Raw genomic sequence first — 17,494 nt, 5'->3', positions numbered from 1 at the left:
AATTTCTTTTCTTAAACTTAACTACAATGCTGGTTCTTTGAGAATTTTGGATAATAAAATGCCGGTTAAAACAGAGTTTACTGTAATAAGGTGTCTTGAAAGTGTCTGACATGGGGCAGGTCCTCGCTGCTACAAATCTCGCCTGAGGCCTTGGTTGGAGGGAGCACAACTGACTTGCACCATGCGAGGCTATGCCCCAGGGGGCTATTTAAAACCCAAGGACTTTGATGGAGATTGTAGCAGGCCGGGGGGCGGGGAAATCTTAATGTGGTTAAGGCAGGGGGTGTTTTTTTTTGTATTGTCCCTCTCCCACAGGCACCCGCCCCCCAAAATCTCTCTCTCACACACACACCCCCTAGCAGGTTGAAAAGTAAGAGGGAGATAGCCGTGTTAGTCTATATGCTATCAAAACAAAAAAGCAGTCCAGTAGCACTTTAAAGACTAACAAAATAATTTATTAGGTGGTGAGCTTTGTCCCCACCTTGATTACAATTTTTCTGATTTGTCAATCTTGATTACTATTTCTGGTTCTCTGTGCCTTAAGTATTGAGTCTGTTCCGGTCTGGCTATGATCTGAAGAAGTGGGTCTGTCCCACGAAAGCTCATCACCTAATATCTTATTTTGTTAGTCGTTAAAGTGCTACTGGACTGCTTTTTTGTTTTGACACCCTAGCAGGATGCTGTGTCGTATGTATTTTGCCGAGATACCCCACACAGAAACTCCAAGTGTCCTGGCCTGGGCTGGTATTTCACTCCGCCTTCCTCACCACAGGGTACGAACCCCTCCACCCCCACCCATGTGAACCAGGGACTGGTTGCCAAGCAAGCAGGGTGGTGAGGAAACTCTGAACCTTTCTGGGCACTGAGGCAATTCTGAGCAGGAAAGAGGAACCAACCCCTGCAGAAAAGTGAAAGCACTTAGGGAACTGGCCAGAGGACAAGTTGGGAGGAAGCTGTTTGGCTCGCCCACGAAGGAGGAAATTCCAAACACGTGTTTTCCAGCTGAGCCAGACTCTTCTGAGCAAAGGTCTGGTTTAGGATAAATCGAAACTGAGCTGTTTATAAAGGCTGGAGTCATGAATGTCCTGGGCCCTTAGGAGACCAGCTGGCAGCCTGTGAGGGAGGCTGTGGCCAGGCCAGCAGAGCACAGGTTCTGTCAGGATGGTCCCAGGGTGCTAAGCGCCTCTTGCCTTGAGTACACACTCTTCTCTGGTGGCCTGTCACCTCAAGAACTGACCCCATGCATGTCCATGGCATGGAGTGGTTTGGGACTAACCCACCATCCCAGAGAAGCATTAGCTGCCCCTCGGAGGACTCGCAGGATGGGAACACTCTATTAGTTGGAGTGGTAAGTAGAGAGTGAGCTGTGTGTGAGAAAGATTGTGTGAGTGTGTGGCAGAGAGGATTGTGAGTAAGCCAGAACTGTATAGGTGTGACTGTGGGTGACAGAATGCAACGTGTGGGCAGGTGAACGGCACAGCATGTGTGACAGAGAGAACGCTGTGCGGGTGACAGAACTCTGTGTGATTTTGTTAATGGCACAGCATGTGTGGGTGACAGAACTCCGTGTGTGTGTGTGTGTGTGTGTGTGTGTGTGTGATTAGGTGAATGGGAAAGAGAGAATGCTGTGTGGGTGACGGAACTGTCTCTCTCACTCTGTGTGAGTGTGATTATGTGACCAGACAGTATGTGTGACAGAACACTGTGTGGGTGACAGAACTTGTGTGCATGATTATGTGAATGGGAGAGTATGTGCAAGAGAGAACACTGTGTGTGTGACAGAACTGTTTCTCTTGCTCTGTGTGTGTGTGTGTGCGCGCGTGCGTGCGTGCGTGCGTGTGTGTGTGTGAGAATATGTGAGGGGACAATGTGTGCAACAGAAGGCTGTGTGGGTATCAGAACTCATGTGCATGATTATGTGAATGGGACAGCATGTGCAACAGAGAGAACTGTGTATAAGGGACAGAGAGAACATAGTGTGTGAGATAGTGTGTGGGGACAGAAAACTGTGTGATTGCATGAATGGGACAGTATGCAAGACAACTGTGTGTGTCTGAAAGTGTGGGTGACAGCACATGCTGTGTGGTTGTGTGACTGGGACAGAACTGTGTGTGAGACAGTGTCTGACAGGAAGAACTGTGCTTTTGTATGTGACGGACCTGTATGGGCGTGTTTTTGTGGCATTATGTGAGACAGAAAACTTGGTGTTGTGTGACTGGGTGGAAGAGAGCCAGAGCTGTGTGTATGTGTGACAGAAGGAACTGCCTGTTGTTGTGAGAGACCTGTATGTATGTTTGAGTGTTTGTGAGACAGAGAATTATGTGCATGACAGTTGGGAGAGACAGAAAGACCCGTGCACGTGACAGAAAAGTGTGACAATGTGTGTGTTTGACAGCGTGCATGAGGCAGAACTGTGCTTGTGTGCAAAAGTGTGCCTGACCGAAAGAAATGTGCTCGTATGTATGACAGAGACCTGTGTGTATGTGTGACAGTGTGTGTGATAGAGAACTGAGGGTTGCGTGAGAGAGACAGAGACACCTGTCCATGTGACAGGAAGAACTGAGTGTGTATGAGACAGACCTGTAGGTGCGCTTGTATGAAGGAGAGAATTGTGTGTGTGAGAGAAACGGAGACCCCTATATGTGTGACAGAAATGGTACCTCTGCATTTGAGTGTGTGAGTGTGAGAAAGAGAACTGTGCATGTGTGTGAGAACGTGTAACTGTACGGCTAACAGTGTGATGCTTTGACAGTGTGAGCCACAGATTGTGTGTGAGCATTCGGGGCGGATTAGGAACAGGTGGGGCCCTGGGACAAGACAGTCACAACCCCTTCCCCAGTATATTAATGTAACACCACTATTTCTGCTTTAACACCTATTCATGAGGCATAATAAAATTACTCATAATAAAATTACTCATGAGGCATAATAAAATTACTGTTAATTTTAAAACAAGAATGACACGACACCATTTCTTTTGTTCCATTCAAGTGACCTGTTTAAACAAAATGGAGTTATGGAGCCTTGGGGCCCCTCATACCTAGGGGCCCTGGGGTAACTGCCCCTTTTGCCCTTATGTTAATCCTCCACTGGGAAAATCTGACAGACATTTTGTGCCTATCTGAATAGGTGTGTGTGTGTGTGTGTGTGTCTACCTGTGTGAAAGAGCTTGTGTGACTGTGTGGGTGACAGAACTCTGCACGCGGGGTTAGGTGAATGGGACAGTACATGCGACCGAGAGAATGGCATGGGAGAGAACATAGTGTGTGAGTGACAGAAAACTGTGTGTGATTGCGTGAGTGGGACAGTATGCATGACACCTGTGTGTCTGAAAGTGTGGGTGACAGCACATGCTGTGTGACTGGGACAGTGTGTGTGAGACAGTGACTGACAGAAGAACTGCGCTTTAGTATGTGACACAGAACTGTATGGGCGTGTATATGTGACATTATGGGAGACAGAAAACTTGGCGTTGTGTGACTGGGTGGAAGAGAGCCAGAGCTCTGTGTGAGCCTGTATATGACAGACTGTGTCCCAGCCAGATGACGGGTGTATGAAAGATGTGGGGAAACAGGCAGAGGATCAGCTGTAGATGTCTTGTCACTCTAGAAAACAACCTGTTCATGGCCAGCTCTTACTCCAGATTTTGCTCGGATGGAAGAGCTCTGAGACCTGCTGGGAGACCGACTGCCACCTTGAGTGGGAAGCTCTACAGGGGCCTAGGTTGCTGGGCCTGTACTCCCTGCTCTTCTGGATGCTTTCGAAAGCCCCAGCCCTTGTGTGCATGGAATGTGCCCCGCGGCTGCCATGAGGGATAGTGAGCCAGGGTCATCCCTGATCAGTTTCACCACTGAGCTGTGACTGCTGTGGCTTCAAAGCAGCCAGTGCCAAGAACCATGGTCCTATGTTTTGTATTGCCCTGGGCCCCAGGGGCATCTGTGTGTTTGGTTTGGGTTCACTTGGGATGACAAAGAGAAGGGGAAAAAAAAAAAAAGACACCCAAGGTGCTGATCACTATCCTTGGCTCTAACCACTAGACTCTAGTCCCCTCCCTGCACCAAGAGTAGAATTCAGATGCCGACACAGTTTCCTATTCTGACCTACTGGATCCTGCAATGCTGAAATGCAAAGGCCTCGGTGTCTTCCTTCTTCTCTTGTTCATCCTGCTGATTGGCTTCACTTCACCCCTCTATTATGAGGGCAGTGGGGCAGCCCCAGTGGCCCATCCAGCTCTCTATCTCACTGCTAAGGGGGTGGGTCAGGGTCAGCTAGTGCCCTCGGTGCTGGGGAGCTCCCTCAGCTGAGGCCCAGCCAACTCATCTCATGCCTCATTAGCTGATTTGTCTCCCAGAATTCTTTGGAGGAGAAGAAGCTGAAAAGACGTCAAAAGAACCGGGCAGCCGCCCAGAGGAGCCGACAGAAGCACACGGAAAAGGCGGATGAGCTCCATCAGGTTGGTGGGGGGGGGGCTAACGGTGACAGGACAGGATGAAATATAGGGGTCCTGGTACAAGATCCCCCAAGAAGTAAAGCTCCCCAGTTAGCAAGAGCTGACTGTGGGAGTTGGGGAGCTCATAGCTGTGAGCACCACTGCTTTCTCTTGTAACTGCATAACATGTGTCCTGAGACCTATACTTCTACCATTGGGTGGGGATTCTCTGTCAGCACAAGTAGCAAGGCCTTGAGGTGGGATTCCTTGGTGAGACATGCTGGAATCAGAGCCATGGAGGAGGAAAGCTCACTGTTTAAGTCCAGAGCAATTGCTGGCTCTTTAAGACCCAAGCGTGGGAGGAAAGGGGGAGTTGCTATCCTGACTGTCTGGAGTGGAGGGTGGGAGGCAGGATATGGCCCTGTGGTTGTGTAAGAGGATTTCCTGCAGCACAGGAAAGTTGGAGTGTTTGTAGACCAAAAATAGCCACATGCGTTAAGTGTGGCCCTTGAGCCCCTCACAGTTCGCTGATGGGGCATCTGATGGGTCATGTGAAGTCACTGCAGGCCCACGGTCAGAGCAGGAGACTGGGAGTTGTGTGCTCTGGAAGGGGAGCAGGGTTCAGTGGCTGGAGCCAGGAAGTGCTTCTGGGACTCACACGTCCTGGGCTCAAGTGCCACCTGCATAGAAATGACTGAGCCCCTTCCTGCTCATTAAACTTCGTTGCCTGGAACTGGGGCTAGAATCCAGGAATCCTGGCTCCCATTTCAGTCCTGTGTGTTAGTCCTTCTGTCACTGTATCCCTGTTCTGTAGGTAGTTACCTGTATTGCAGCAGCACCCAGAGATTGTAACCCCCAGGTGCTGCACAAATGCAGTGAGAGAAAGCCCTGGCTCAGAAGACATCTAGACAGTCAAGAGAAGAAAGAAGAATAAAGCAGGAAAGGAACTTAACCCAGGCTCACACAGCAACTGAATAGCAGAGCTGAGATCAAGCTAGGAACAAGCTTCTCTAGGTTAAGTATCAGACAGGTAGCCATGTTAGTCTGTATCTTCAAAAACAACAAGAAGTCTTGTAGCACCTTCTAGACTAACAGATATTTTGGAGCATAAGCTTTGGTGGGCAAAGACCCACTTCATCAGATGCACGAGTGGGTTCTCTGGGTTTTTGTTATGTAGGAGATCAGACTAGGTCATGATGGCCCTTGCTGGCTTTAAACTTTACAAACCCAGGTGTCCCGACTCCCAGCCCATGCTCAACCATTCGACTCCCACGGCCTCTCACTAGTCTGTTCTGTTGTATTTGTGAGCTGCAGAATGTCAAGGTAGGCCGGGGTCTTCCAAACCATCTCGTTTGCATGCAAATGGCTAAGGTGACATCGCGTCTAGCAGTGACACATGGCTACGTCTGGCCAAGGTGTCAGATGGAAAGTGGTAGCAAAAGCACCTACTGTCCTGGATGCAGGCAGGGACCGGTGAGAGCCAGGAGACCTTGCATACAGCAGGAACCTCGGACTTGCCAGTGTAACCCACACAACTAAGGAGTGGGGTTCGTTGCCCCATGGAGAGGCACCTAAACCACTTACACAGAGGATTAGTCCCCTCAACAGCCCTTGCTGAGAGGCAGCTGGCTTTTAGCTCAAACTATAGAGGCTCCTGCACTCATCTCCAGAGGTCTCAGATTCGACTCTGCCTGTTGGTAACAAAAGCACCGTCAGAGCTGTGCCCGGCTGTTTGGAGTCAGCTGCGCACCCATCCTTGCTGTTCCCTATCCCGCGACTGTGCCTCACATCCCATCAGCTGCTAGGGGCCATTGTTGTTCTGCACAGAAATGGCTAGAAATAATAAATAGAGCTGATCTTCCTACTAACTAGAGATAAGATTATGTCACAGCTTGCATGACTTTCAGAGACCTCTGAGACATTTTCCATTTCAGCCGGGAGGGGGCGGCCTGGAGCTGGCAGCCAGCAGGGCACTGGCGAAGGGGAGAGATAGCTCAGTGGTTTGAGCATTAGCCTGCTAAATGCAGGGCTGTGAGCCCAGCCTTTAAGGGGGCATTTTGGGATCTGAGCAAATAGATGATTTTTTTTTTAAAAAAAAAAAGTGGTGTTTGGGCAGGGGACTGGACTCAATGACCTCCCAAGGCCCCTTCCAGCTCTATGAGATGTTTGTGTAACCAGAACTCTCAGCCCTGGTGCTGGTTCCCATGAGCCCCCACCTGCCATGGGCAGCCCCCAGTGTTCCAAGCCATGGCAAGGGCAGGTGCTAGATTCCTCCCTGCTTCCAGAGCCAGGCAAAGGCTTCATCCTTCCCCCATCAGTCCCTTTTTTATCACCATTGTTTTAGTAAGAGTCGGGGACAGGTTAGAGGCTTCTGTGACTTTTGTTTCTTGCCCATAACCTGTCCCTGACTGTTAGTAAAAATCAAAACAAAAAAGCAGTAAAGTAGCACTTTAAAGACTAATTTATTAGGTGAGCTTTCGTGGGACAGACCCACTTCTTCAGCCCATAGCCAGACCAGAACAGACTCACCCAATAAATTATTTTGTTAGTCTTTAAAGTGCTACTTTACTGCTTTTTTGTTTTGATAGTACATAGACTAGCAGAGCTCTCTCTCCCTCTCTCTCTCTCTGTTAATAAAGATAATTGTAACAGGATCTTAACCTTACTTGTAATCAAGTAGTAAGAAAGAACTGGGCGCAGAACCTCCTAGCACCCTCCCTCCCGATTCTCCCAGGGGGCCGAAGTTTTAGTCTAATCCCTTCTTTCTTTGCTCCCGTCACCCCAGCAACATGAGCAGCTGGAGCAGTCTAACAATGTTCTGCAGAAGGAGATCGAGTCTCTGAAGGAGGAGATAAAGCACTGGAAGAAGATTCTTGAGGACCACGAGGCCACCTGCATGCTTGGCAGCCAGGACATCTGCCAGAACTTGCTGACTCCTTCCTTGCCAACACAGGTCCCTCTTCGAGACTGGATGGATGAGGAGCTGAACCTGGGGATACAGTGACCCTGGCTACTACCTGGGGCTTGTAAGCTAAGGAAGGGTGTTAAAATGTGGAAGAAGAACAGCTGTACCGGATCAGACCCATGGACCCATCCAGCTGTATCCCTCCCTCCCTTCTGCCCTGGATCAGACTCACCAACTGTGGAGTTCCATCTTTGACCTCAGCCAGAAGCAGATGCTCAAAAGGACAGTGCGCCCAACGTAAACTTTGTGGGGAGCTGGTGAGTGGATGCAGCTTCACTTCCTTCCAGGAAACAAGTCTCTTTACTATCAAACCACCTTCCTCATGTCCCGCTTAGAGGAGAAATTCCTGAGCAGCCCCTGAGCTAACCCAGACTGGTGTTACATAGATCCCAGCCCACAATGGGCAGTGAAAGACCCTGTCTGATGCTAACACTACAGCCAAACCAGACTGGGGGCATGTGAGGAGACTAATCAAATTCACACCCCTAACCTCCAGCCAAGCCCTCACCTTGCTCCCCTCCAGCCTGGTATGCTCATTACCATGGTACACATAACTGGGACTCCAGTCAGCTGGGATTCCCTGTAAGGTGTAACTCTGAGGGGCTAGTGGTAGGTCTTATCCATGTAGCCCTCAGCCCAGCCCCGGAGCAGTCTGGAGTCCAGGCTTTAACCTAGCCATAAGCACAGGAAGAGTGTCGCTCTATGGAGCCATTACCAAGTTACTGTTTGTACTGTAAGGGCTTCTCGGGTTCCTTGCCAACCTGGGGCCATATTTAAGGAGACAACTGTGAACTTCTGACTTTTTGTACATGTTTATTTTAGAGGACTGTTTCTTCATGCGAGTCTAATGGCTTGTAATTGTGTCTGCAGAGGTGTGAAGCTTAAATTACATTGTGTTTGTTCTCTTGTACGACGGACTCAGTTTTTGAGACAGACAGAGGCTCACTTTTTAGACTCATGGGCTATGTCTACACGTGCCCCAAACTTCGAAATGGCCATGCAAATGGCCATTTCGAAGTTTACTAATGAAGCGCTGAAATGCATATTCAGCGCTTCATTAGCATGCGGGCAGCAGCGGCGCTTCGAAATTGACGAGCCTTGCTGCCGCGCGGCGCGTCCAGACGGGGCTCCTTTTCGAAAGGGCCCCGCCTACTTCGAAGTCCCCTTATTCGGACTTCGAAGAAGGTGGCGTCCTTTCGAAAAGGAGCCCCGTCTGGACGCGCCGCGCAGCGGCAAGGCTCGTCAATTTCGAAGCGCCGCTGCCGCCCGCATGCTAATGAAGCGCTGAATATGCATTTCAGCGCTTCATTAGTAAACTTCGAAATGGCCATTTGCATGGCCATTTCGAAGTTTGGGGCACGTGTAGACACAGCCATGTACAACAGAATTAGAACACTAGGACTGGAAGGGACCTCGAAAGGTCATTGAGTCCAGCCCCCTGCCCTCACTGCAGGACCAAGCACCACCTAGACCAGGAGTCTCCAATCTTTTTACACCCAAGATCACTTTCTAAATGTCAGGGCAAGTCCCCTGAGCCCACCCCTTTCTTGATGCCCCACACTCTCTGTTCCCCTCCTCCCCATCATTTGTTGTCCCCAGCCCTTACTCACTCTTACTGGGTGGAGACAGGGGCTGTGTCTACACTTGCATGTCTCTTTCAGAAGACATATGAAAATGCAAATAGGTACAAATTTGCATATTGTCGCCTTATTTGCATATTCTTATTTCAAAAGAAAAAAGCCAGTGTAGATGCTGCTCTTTCGAACCTAAACCCCATCTTCTAAAGAATCCCTCTTCCCACTAAAAAAAGGGAAGAAGGATTCTTTCGAAGATGGGGTTTACTTTCAAAAGAACAGCATCTACACTGGCTTTCTTCCTTCTAAATAAGAATGTGCAAATGAGGAGCCAACTATGCAAGTGTGCACCTTATTTGCATTTTTAATTTACCTAATTTGCAAACCTCTTTCAAAAGAGGAAGGCAAGCGTAGATGCACCCAGGAGGTACAGGCTCTGGGGTGGGATGAGGGATTTGGGGGTGGGAAAGTGAAAGGTGCAGGCAGAGGTGGAGAATGGGGCTGCTGGCTCAGGGAGGGGGCTCCAGGCTGGAGAGTGTTGGGGTCAGGTGGAGTGTTGGGGTGCTGAGCAAAGCACAGGCTTGTGGATGGGCAGGTGCAGGGGTTCAGGTTGGGGTGTATGAGGGGCTCAGGGCAGGGGGGTTGGGGCTAGGCCCTGCTCAGGACACAGATTTGCAGTGTGTGGATTGTGCTGTGGCAGAAGACAGGGGACGTGAGACGCTCAGGACAGGGGGTTCCACTGTGTGACAGGCTCAGGACTGAAGTGTGTGGGGATGCAGGGGTGTTATGATGCTGTGGCTAGAAGGGGGTTTGGCCCCAACTGGGGGCTTGTTGCCCAGGCTTCATTTTGAAATAAAATACGTCCAATGCAAATGTTTCAGCATTGCCTGTATTTATGACAGGGGCGGGAACCTGCTTTGGGTCGGGGTCACTGACCCACAGAAAAATAACTCTAGGACCACACAAGTGAGATAAAAAAATTCCTCCAAGCCCCACAAAGCCCCACTGATGTGGCCCCAAGTGAGACACCTCCCTCCCCTGGCACCGCAGCCCCATGGCGGGAGGGGAGGTAGGGTAGGTTCAAGGCCTCAGGCCAGAATCATTCTTCTGGGGTTCCACCATTCATGGAACTTGTGGGCCCCTCTAAACTCTGAGATGGGGCCAGAAATGAGGGCTCCAGTGTGCTGGACGGGGCTGCCAGCAAGTGGGATGGGGAACAGAATCTGGGTAGAAAAATAGAGTACATGAACAAGCTGGGGGTAGGTGTCTGGCGAGGAGGTAGGGGGCAGGAGCAGGGTGGTGGTGGAGGTCTGGGCAGGGTACTCGTGGGGGGGTGCAGCCAAAATGAGGTTTAGCAATTTTGAAATAAGTCAACGGCTATTTCAAATTTCTTTCAAAATAGCGGTTGCATCATGTAGACACTAGGCACTAACGGCTGCTATTGTGAAATAACTTTGCTGCGCAGACCTACCCCTCGTCTAACCGCCGGCACAGTGCAGCCCACAGAACCTCACCTACTCACTCCTGGGACAGCCGGGTCACCTCTAGCTGAGGTTCTGAAGTCCCCAGACCATGACTTAAAGACTTGGCATTACAGAGGCTCCACCTTTCACACTAGCTTACACCCCGCTGTGTGCGTGCCAGGGCCTAGCCTGCAAATGAAGGCAAAACCTGCTCAGCCTTTCTGAAGACTATTATGGCTGTAGGATGTGCGAAGCAATGGGAAAAGCCACAAGCTTATTGTGTCAAGGGCCCATTTTGTCCAGCGTGGCACCAGGCTGAGATTTGCTGTCTGCTACCATACCATTAGCATCCATTTCGCCCCTTGTGGTGCACAGCTGCAGGAGTGCACATAGCTACTCCATGGCAGGAGTCCTAGGCTACGTCTACACTAGCCTGGAAGACCAACCCCCTCAGGGTCCTTTTCACATGTCTAGTATGGACGCACGAAATCAGCCTCTCAGGGGTCACAGGCAACCCATTTTCCTTGCGAGACACAAGGAGTAAGGGAGGTGGAGGGGTGAAACTCTCCCATGGATCTTGTTCGGTAGGGAGAGCCAAGTAAGCCGAGCAGTTAGCTCTGCAATTGCCATAGCTAGAATTGCACGTCTGTGGTTGACTTACTTTGCCTAGTGTAGGCATAGGCCTAGATCACTGGTGGAGTTACCTCTTATGTGTGTATATATCTCTAGAGGGAGAAACACACACACACCTCATAGAACTGGAAGGAACGCCACAAGGTCATTGAGTCCAGTCCCCTGCCCCTTTTAGCAGGACCAAACACCATCTCCCCGCCCTTTTTATTTTCCAAAAAGCCGTTTTGCCCCAGATCCCTAAATGGCCCCCTCAAGGATTGCGCTCACTACCCTGGGTTTAGCAGGCCAATGCCCAAACCACTGAGCTATCCTTCTGGCAGCCTTACTCCGCAGCTAGGCTGCCTCAGAGTTTAGTGATTGCATGCGTGAGGTGGTGCAGATGCTGAATGATTGGGTTCAGCTGCCACCATTTTTTTCAAATCTACTTCCTGTCCAACAATCACCCCCCACCCCGCATATAGCCCCAGCACATACACGTCACTCACCAAGAAAAGCCACCCAGGTCCGCCACTCTGAAATCTAGAGCAGGTGGTGAGTCAGTGCTGGGAAGCAGCTCCAAGCCTGGCTGAGAGTGCAGCTTGCTTAGCCTGTCCCCAGGTTCAACCACCCCAGGAGACGAGAGAACTGGATGGGATGGCCCAGCCTGAAGATGGGGCGGGAGTTGAAATGGCAGCTGGTCAGCGAAGACAAAGGGGGTTGTGCCTCCAGCCAGGGAGCAGCTCCATATGCAAACTCAGCAGAACATGTACCAACAGCAACGCTGGTCTCTGCCTCACAGCAGAGAGAAGCCTGGAAATATTACCTCCCTACGCTCCCCATTTCCTGGGCACAAAGATGCACCAGTGTGTGCTGCGATTCCACAGTCACTGCGGCACTGTTCAGTGAATAAGGAGACAGGCGTCCCATAAGTGCCAACTTGCCCTCCAGCTGGGGGTGCTGAACCCCCCACTCCAGCCCTGGCCCTGCCCCATTCCACTCCTTCCTTCAAGTGCCACCCTGGCCTCTTCCTGGCCTCCTCTCCCACTGCACCTTCCTTCCCAGAGCTTCCTGAACACCACAAATCAGCTGTACGCAGCACTCCGGATATGCTGGGTGGGGCGGGGGAGGATTTGTTCAGCTGGGCGAGAGGTGGGCGGGGGGAGGTTGGCAGTGGGGGATGCTCAGCTCCCACAGCACCTATGACAGATACTGAAATAGTCCAATTCCTCTCTTGTCAGTCCGGCCTGTCTGACGAGAACATCTTGAGCTTGCCCAGACTCAATCGGTTGTGGACTTGCATGTGGCTGAGGAGTCCAAGCCTTGAACGGCGTGGGTGCTCCCAGCAGGGGCAAGGGAATTGTCCTGGCTCTGTTGGTGTGGCTGCTGCTGTCACTTTCCTTCTTGCGCGAGCATCAGAGGCGTACGCGTCGCTGCTCTTCGAAGTTGTCATACGCATGTTGTAAAAGAGCACGCCAGCCTGTTCGGTCTTCTGCATCCTGCTCTAGTAGCTTTGGCTTTAATCCGACATGAGCAATGTTGGCCTTCATGCAGTCTTTATACCTCTTGCAAGGCCTTCCTTGCTTCCTTTTGCCCTGGGAAAGTTCACCGTAGAGGAGTTGCTTAGGGATTCTGGACTCCTCCATTCATATGACGTGCTCTGTCCAGCAAAGCTGGGCTTTCAGAATCATGGCTTCGATGCTCGTGGTTCCTGCTCTGTCCAGGACTTCCAGGTTCGTGACTCTGTCCTGCCATCGAATGTGCAGTATTGACCTCAGGCTGCATGTGTGGAAGCACTCCAGCAGTTTCACATGCTTTCTGTACACGGTTCAGGTTTCACAGCCATACAGGAGACTGGTCAGGACTACAGCCTTGTACACGTTCAGTTTAGTGGACTGTCCAATCTTGTGCTGATTCAACACTCGCGCTCTCAGACGTCCTAGTGCCTGGTTGGCCTGGCATTGATTTCTTTGTCAAGGGAGCCATCACTGGCTATCATGCTGCCAATTGGGTACCCCTCCCTGGACACCCCATGCACCTCCGTCTGATTCCAAGCCATACAGAACTGGACACAGCATCTGTCCTTGCTGGTATATTGCAGCTCATGTACCAATACCAGCCAAAGCCTTGGTCGGTTGGTCACTCGCACACACAAACGCTGAGGAGAAATGCCAGGTACAGCAGCCTGGGCTTTTAGCACTGTCTCGCAGGCTTCCCAACTTTTTAAAGAAAATGGGCAAACAGTCCCATATTTTGTGGGGCTCCTGTTCCCTGGCCCCCTGTGTCTTGGGGTGGCCTCTCCTGCTGGGGAGCTCCCCCACTGGGTGGCTGCCCTGTCCCTGGAGCTCTGCACCTTGTGGTAGCAGCTCCTGCTGCAGGGGAGCTCCTCTGTGGGGCAGCTGCCCCATTCCCTGGCACCCCATAGTGGCAGCCCCCACTGCTGGCAAACTCCACAATGGGGTGGCTGCCTCATTCCCTGGGGCCGTACACTTACAGGCAGCTCCCGCTGCCAGGGAGCCCCTCCACGGGTCATCTGACCTCATTCCCAGCCTCCCACGCCTCAGGGAGGCAGCCCTGGCGTCATTCCCTCGCTCCCACCACTGGCAGGCTTTGGAACACCCCCACCAGGGGGTTCTGGAGCCCCCATCCTCCACTCTTCTTCATCCCTGGTGTCTCCCCTGGAACAGCAGCCCCCATCACCAAGGATGGCTGACATGAGACTGGAGGCCAGCGTCCTGTATTTGCCCTAGGATGGCGGGGTCAGCCGAGCCCAATTAGGGGGCGTACATGAGTTGTACCAAGGAGCTCACACCAAGACCGGAGCCCCCCATTACGGTGTGTGCATTAGTAGTATTAGGGAGATACCTAAGAGCCCCAGCCAAGGCCAGGCCCATGGTAATACATGCGTTAGTGGTAGTATTACAGCAACATCTGTTCAGCCCCACTTGCTTCAGAGCAAAACTCACTTCTAACTATTGGGGTCAGGTGGTCACTGTCTGTGGGCGGCTTATCCCCTACATGCCGGGTTCCTTGCAGCTTCTTGGGAAGCAGCTAGTACTGGCCAGTGTCAGAGACTGGATACGAGGCTGTCACAGTTCCCAGCTCTCCCGGTTTTGCTGGGAGTCTCCTGGAATCAGGCTCAGTCTTCCAGAGGCTGCTGATGTCCAACCAGGGATTGGCCCCTAAAAATCCAGCAGTGCAGCAGGGCTTAGGCAGGGTTTGTGTCTGCCCCGGTCCCACACCACTCCTGGCAATAGCTGCCCCATCCCACCCCGCAGCTCCTAAGTGGGGGAAAGGGGAGGGGCCCAGCAGGTCTCCACCCACTGTCCCAGGCCCAAGTGACAACTCCTCAGCTCCCATTGGCCAGGAACTGCAGTCAATGGGAGCTGCAGGGACAGTGTGTAAAACCAACTCCTCCCCACCCCACACCCAGGAGCCACTGGCTGGGATGTGCCAGTCACTTATGGGAGCAGTATGGGGCCAGGGAAGGAAAGGAACATGCCTTAGCCCCACTGCATTGCCAGCCAGGACTCAGAGCTGCCACAGGTAAGTGCCACATGGCTGGAACTCACACCCCAACCCTGAGCCCCCTCCTAGGGCCCACACCCTATACCTGTCCTGTACGCCAGCCCTTTGCCCCGGCCCTGAACCCTCTGCTGCACCCAAACTCCCTCCCAGAGCCTCCTGTGCCCTGATGCCTTGCCCCAGGCTCCCACACTCACCAACCCTTCGTCCCCAGCTCAGAAACTCCCCCCCACTCGCCTCTGTCCCATCCTGGTGAACATGACTGAGAATGGGGGAGACCAGGCGATAGAGGTTGGGGGCAGTGGAGTGGAGGCAGGGCCTCAGAGAAGGAATGGGGCAGGGGTGTTTGGTCTTCCAGGATTAGGGTTGCTGGCTGCCTAGGCTGGTGTTTCCCAAACTCAAAACATTTGCATACCCCTTTCGGGACTTCGGCCTTATTGGCGTACCTCCTCTCTTAGTGCCATCCCAGCGCTGCTCTCCCGATTTATAGTCATTTATTTTCTGCCGCGTACCCCTGGAAATCCTTTCACATACCACTGTTGGCACATGGCCCACACATTGGGAAGCACTGTTCTCAGGAAATGGCCCTCGGGGTCTGTATCTCCTGGCAGTGTGTCCATCCCCAGCTAACGTGCAAATTCAGGGGTGCTTTGTCTGGATGGAATTTCCCAAGGGAAATTAACTAGAGCTAGATGGGATCCAGAATTCCCCCTTCTGAACAAGACTCTGACGTTTCATTTTGAATTTAAAAGCTGAATTTTGGACGTTTCCCGAGAAACAACAATTCCAAAACATTTTGGTCATTTTGTTTCCAATAAGGCTCAACTGGGGCATTTCAACAGTGGAAAAAAGTTGCGCTGACACTATGTGGCAGTAATATTCACTTCACTATTGATTATAATTCTATATAATCTGTAACATAGCATATGTATGTTTACTAGAACACTTAAAAATGAATGAAAATAAAATAAAAATATTTTGGCAAATATGACAAAAAAGTACGACCCTGATGGAAATGTCACATTTCATTTCCATGTTAAACCAATCTTTCTGGTTTTGACATTTTGTGTTTTCTTCAAAAAAAACAAGGAAAACTTTTTAACCCCCTCTAAATTTTACCCTCACACACTGAAACATCAAGGGGAAGTTCTCCTGCCGCCCACAAGCGTCTCTCAAGACCAATTTCTTTGTGTCTGAAATGCTGCCTTTTATTTCATCAACACTTCACATCACTCTCCGATGAGATCTTTGCTATCCATGTGCCCTTGCCATGCTTACCTGCTGCTGGAAGACTGTGAAGCAGTGATGGGCAACCTGTGGGGCCCCCTGAATGCTGTGCTCCCCCATGTGCCTCTCATGCATCAGGGCACTGAAGTCTCCTTGCTCCTCCCACACCATCCTGCTGCCTTTGGAACTGCGGATCAGCTGATTCACGCCCCGTCCCTGCTCCTCCCTAACCCCTCCTAGGGCTGGAGCTCCACAGACAGCTGATCGGGTCAATTCGTTTGGATTTTGGCATTTGGAGCAGGTCAGTCCCAGAGTCCCTGAGCTCAGCCTGACTGCAGGCAAAGCCGGTGAACAGCTGGTTCAAGAAGGCTCAGGCGCAGAGCCAGTGGAAATAGTTCAGGTCAGGAAGGTGGTGGGGAGAAGCTGCCACACATTCAGGGCAGGGGACAGAGGGGCACAGGCCTGCCCACTCCACCATGCCCCAGCCCAGGGTCACAAGGCAGCAGCTGAGTTTCCCACCAAGTCAGTGGGGAGTCCACACTGCAACACGCTGTCCCACTCCAGCTATCCCTGGCCCACACTAAAGTCCCCCTCCAGTGTACCTGTAGTCTCAGGGACTGGTCACCACAAGCTGCTTCTCAGGGTCTATGTCTGTCAGGGCTCCAGGTACCTCTGGCCAGTTGCTGGCTTCCACCAGGTGGGTGTCAAGCAGGGGTCCAGGCCAGCAGTCTTCTCTCCTCAGCCTCCCAGCCTGAGGAACCTGCAGGAACATCCATCTCCTCCAGCTGCTGGGGCCCAGCTGAGCACCCACCTCCCACCTTTATACTTCTTCTCCTTGCTAGTCTGGCCCCTCCCACCAAGGTACATTATAGTGGCCTTCCCTTTCCAGGTCAGAGGGAGGCCAGGACACCTCACCACAGAGGCATAGATCCTGAAAGGCAAGTCTGGTTAAACGGGTGACACTACGTGCCACACAAAGGCCTATTGGTGGGTCACTACACTACACTCACGCTATACCCAACACAAGGCTGTCAGGACGTAGACCCAAAAGGTGGCATGTAATATATCCCTAGAAAACTAATAATTCCCAGTAGCCATCCTCCCTGTCATGATCGGGGTCTCCCTGTCATGGAGGCATCAGGGAGCTGGTATCTCCATCAGCTGTTCTACCTGGTGGCTGCAGAATCCTCTAGATCCACTGCTGACCAGGAACACAAACATACATTTTATGGCAGGTAGTTGTTGGATCTAAATACGCCTTCAGTTCCAACAGAGTAAGATCTTCTCTGAAAGTCTGCGTCACCGTGGTGATTCACCGGGAGAGGCTCCGTCCCAGGCCCTAGAGAATTCACTGTCCCCTAACGCTGGCTGGGCAGATGGGGCCTTTGGCATGTCACAGATAGAAGCCACCGGGCCACTGCACAGGCTTTCTGGGGTCCTAAGGCATTTGAGTTACACCCTCTGGCCATTACCTTAGTCATGAGATCAGCTGTACTAGAGGTCTAATCCTCTCTGCCCTTAGGCCCAAAGAACTCTTCATATTGAGGGTAGGGGGCTGCATTTCCAGAGTACCTGACTCACCTCTCCATGCACCAGAGGTTGGCTTCATTGACTTACTCCTGAGTCTCACCAGTGAGAGAACTGGGCCTCTCAGCCATTGTACTTCACAGTGGCAAGGTCAGAACCCAGAAGTCCTGACTCC

General features: G+C 51.7%; 1 long non-coding RNA gene across 1 annotated transcript; it reads left to right on the top strand.

The window, feature by feature from the left end:
• Nucleotides 1-1,165: 1,165 nt before the first annotated feature.
• On the top strand, nt 1,166-5,765 carry LOC142019385 (uncharacterized). Its single transcript, XR_012647048.1, has 3 exons — nt 1,166-1,348; nt 4,352-4,453; nt 5,244-5,765. It is a non-coding gene; the product is annotated as an uncharacterized LOC142019385 (long non-coding RNA).
• Nucleotides 5,766-17,494: the final 11,729 nt, after the last annotated feature.

The sequence above is a fragment of the Carettochelys insculpta genome, chromosome 11 (assembly GCF_033958435.1).
Source record: "Carettochelys insculpta isolate YL-2023 chromosome 11, ASM3395843v1, whole genome shotgun sequence".
Lineage (NCBI taxonomy): Eukaryota > Metazoa > Chordata > Testudines > Carettochelyidae > Carettochelys > Carettochelys insculpta.
This window is presented reverse-complemented; position numbering and strand designations above follow the sequence as displayed.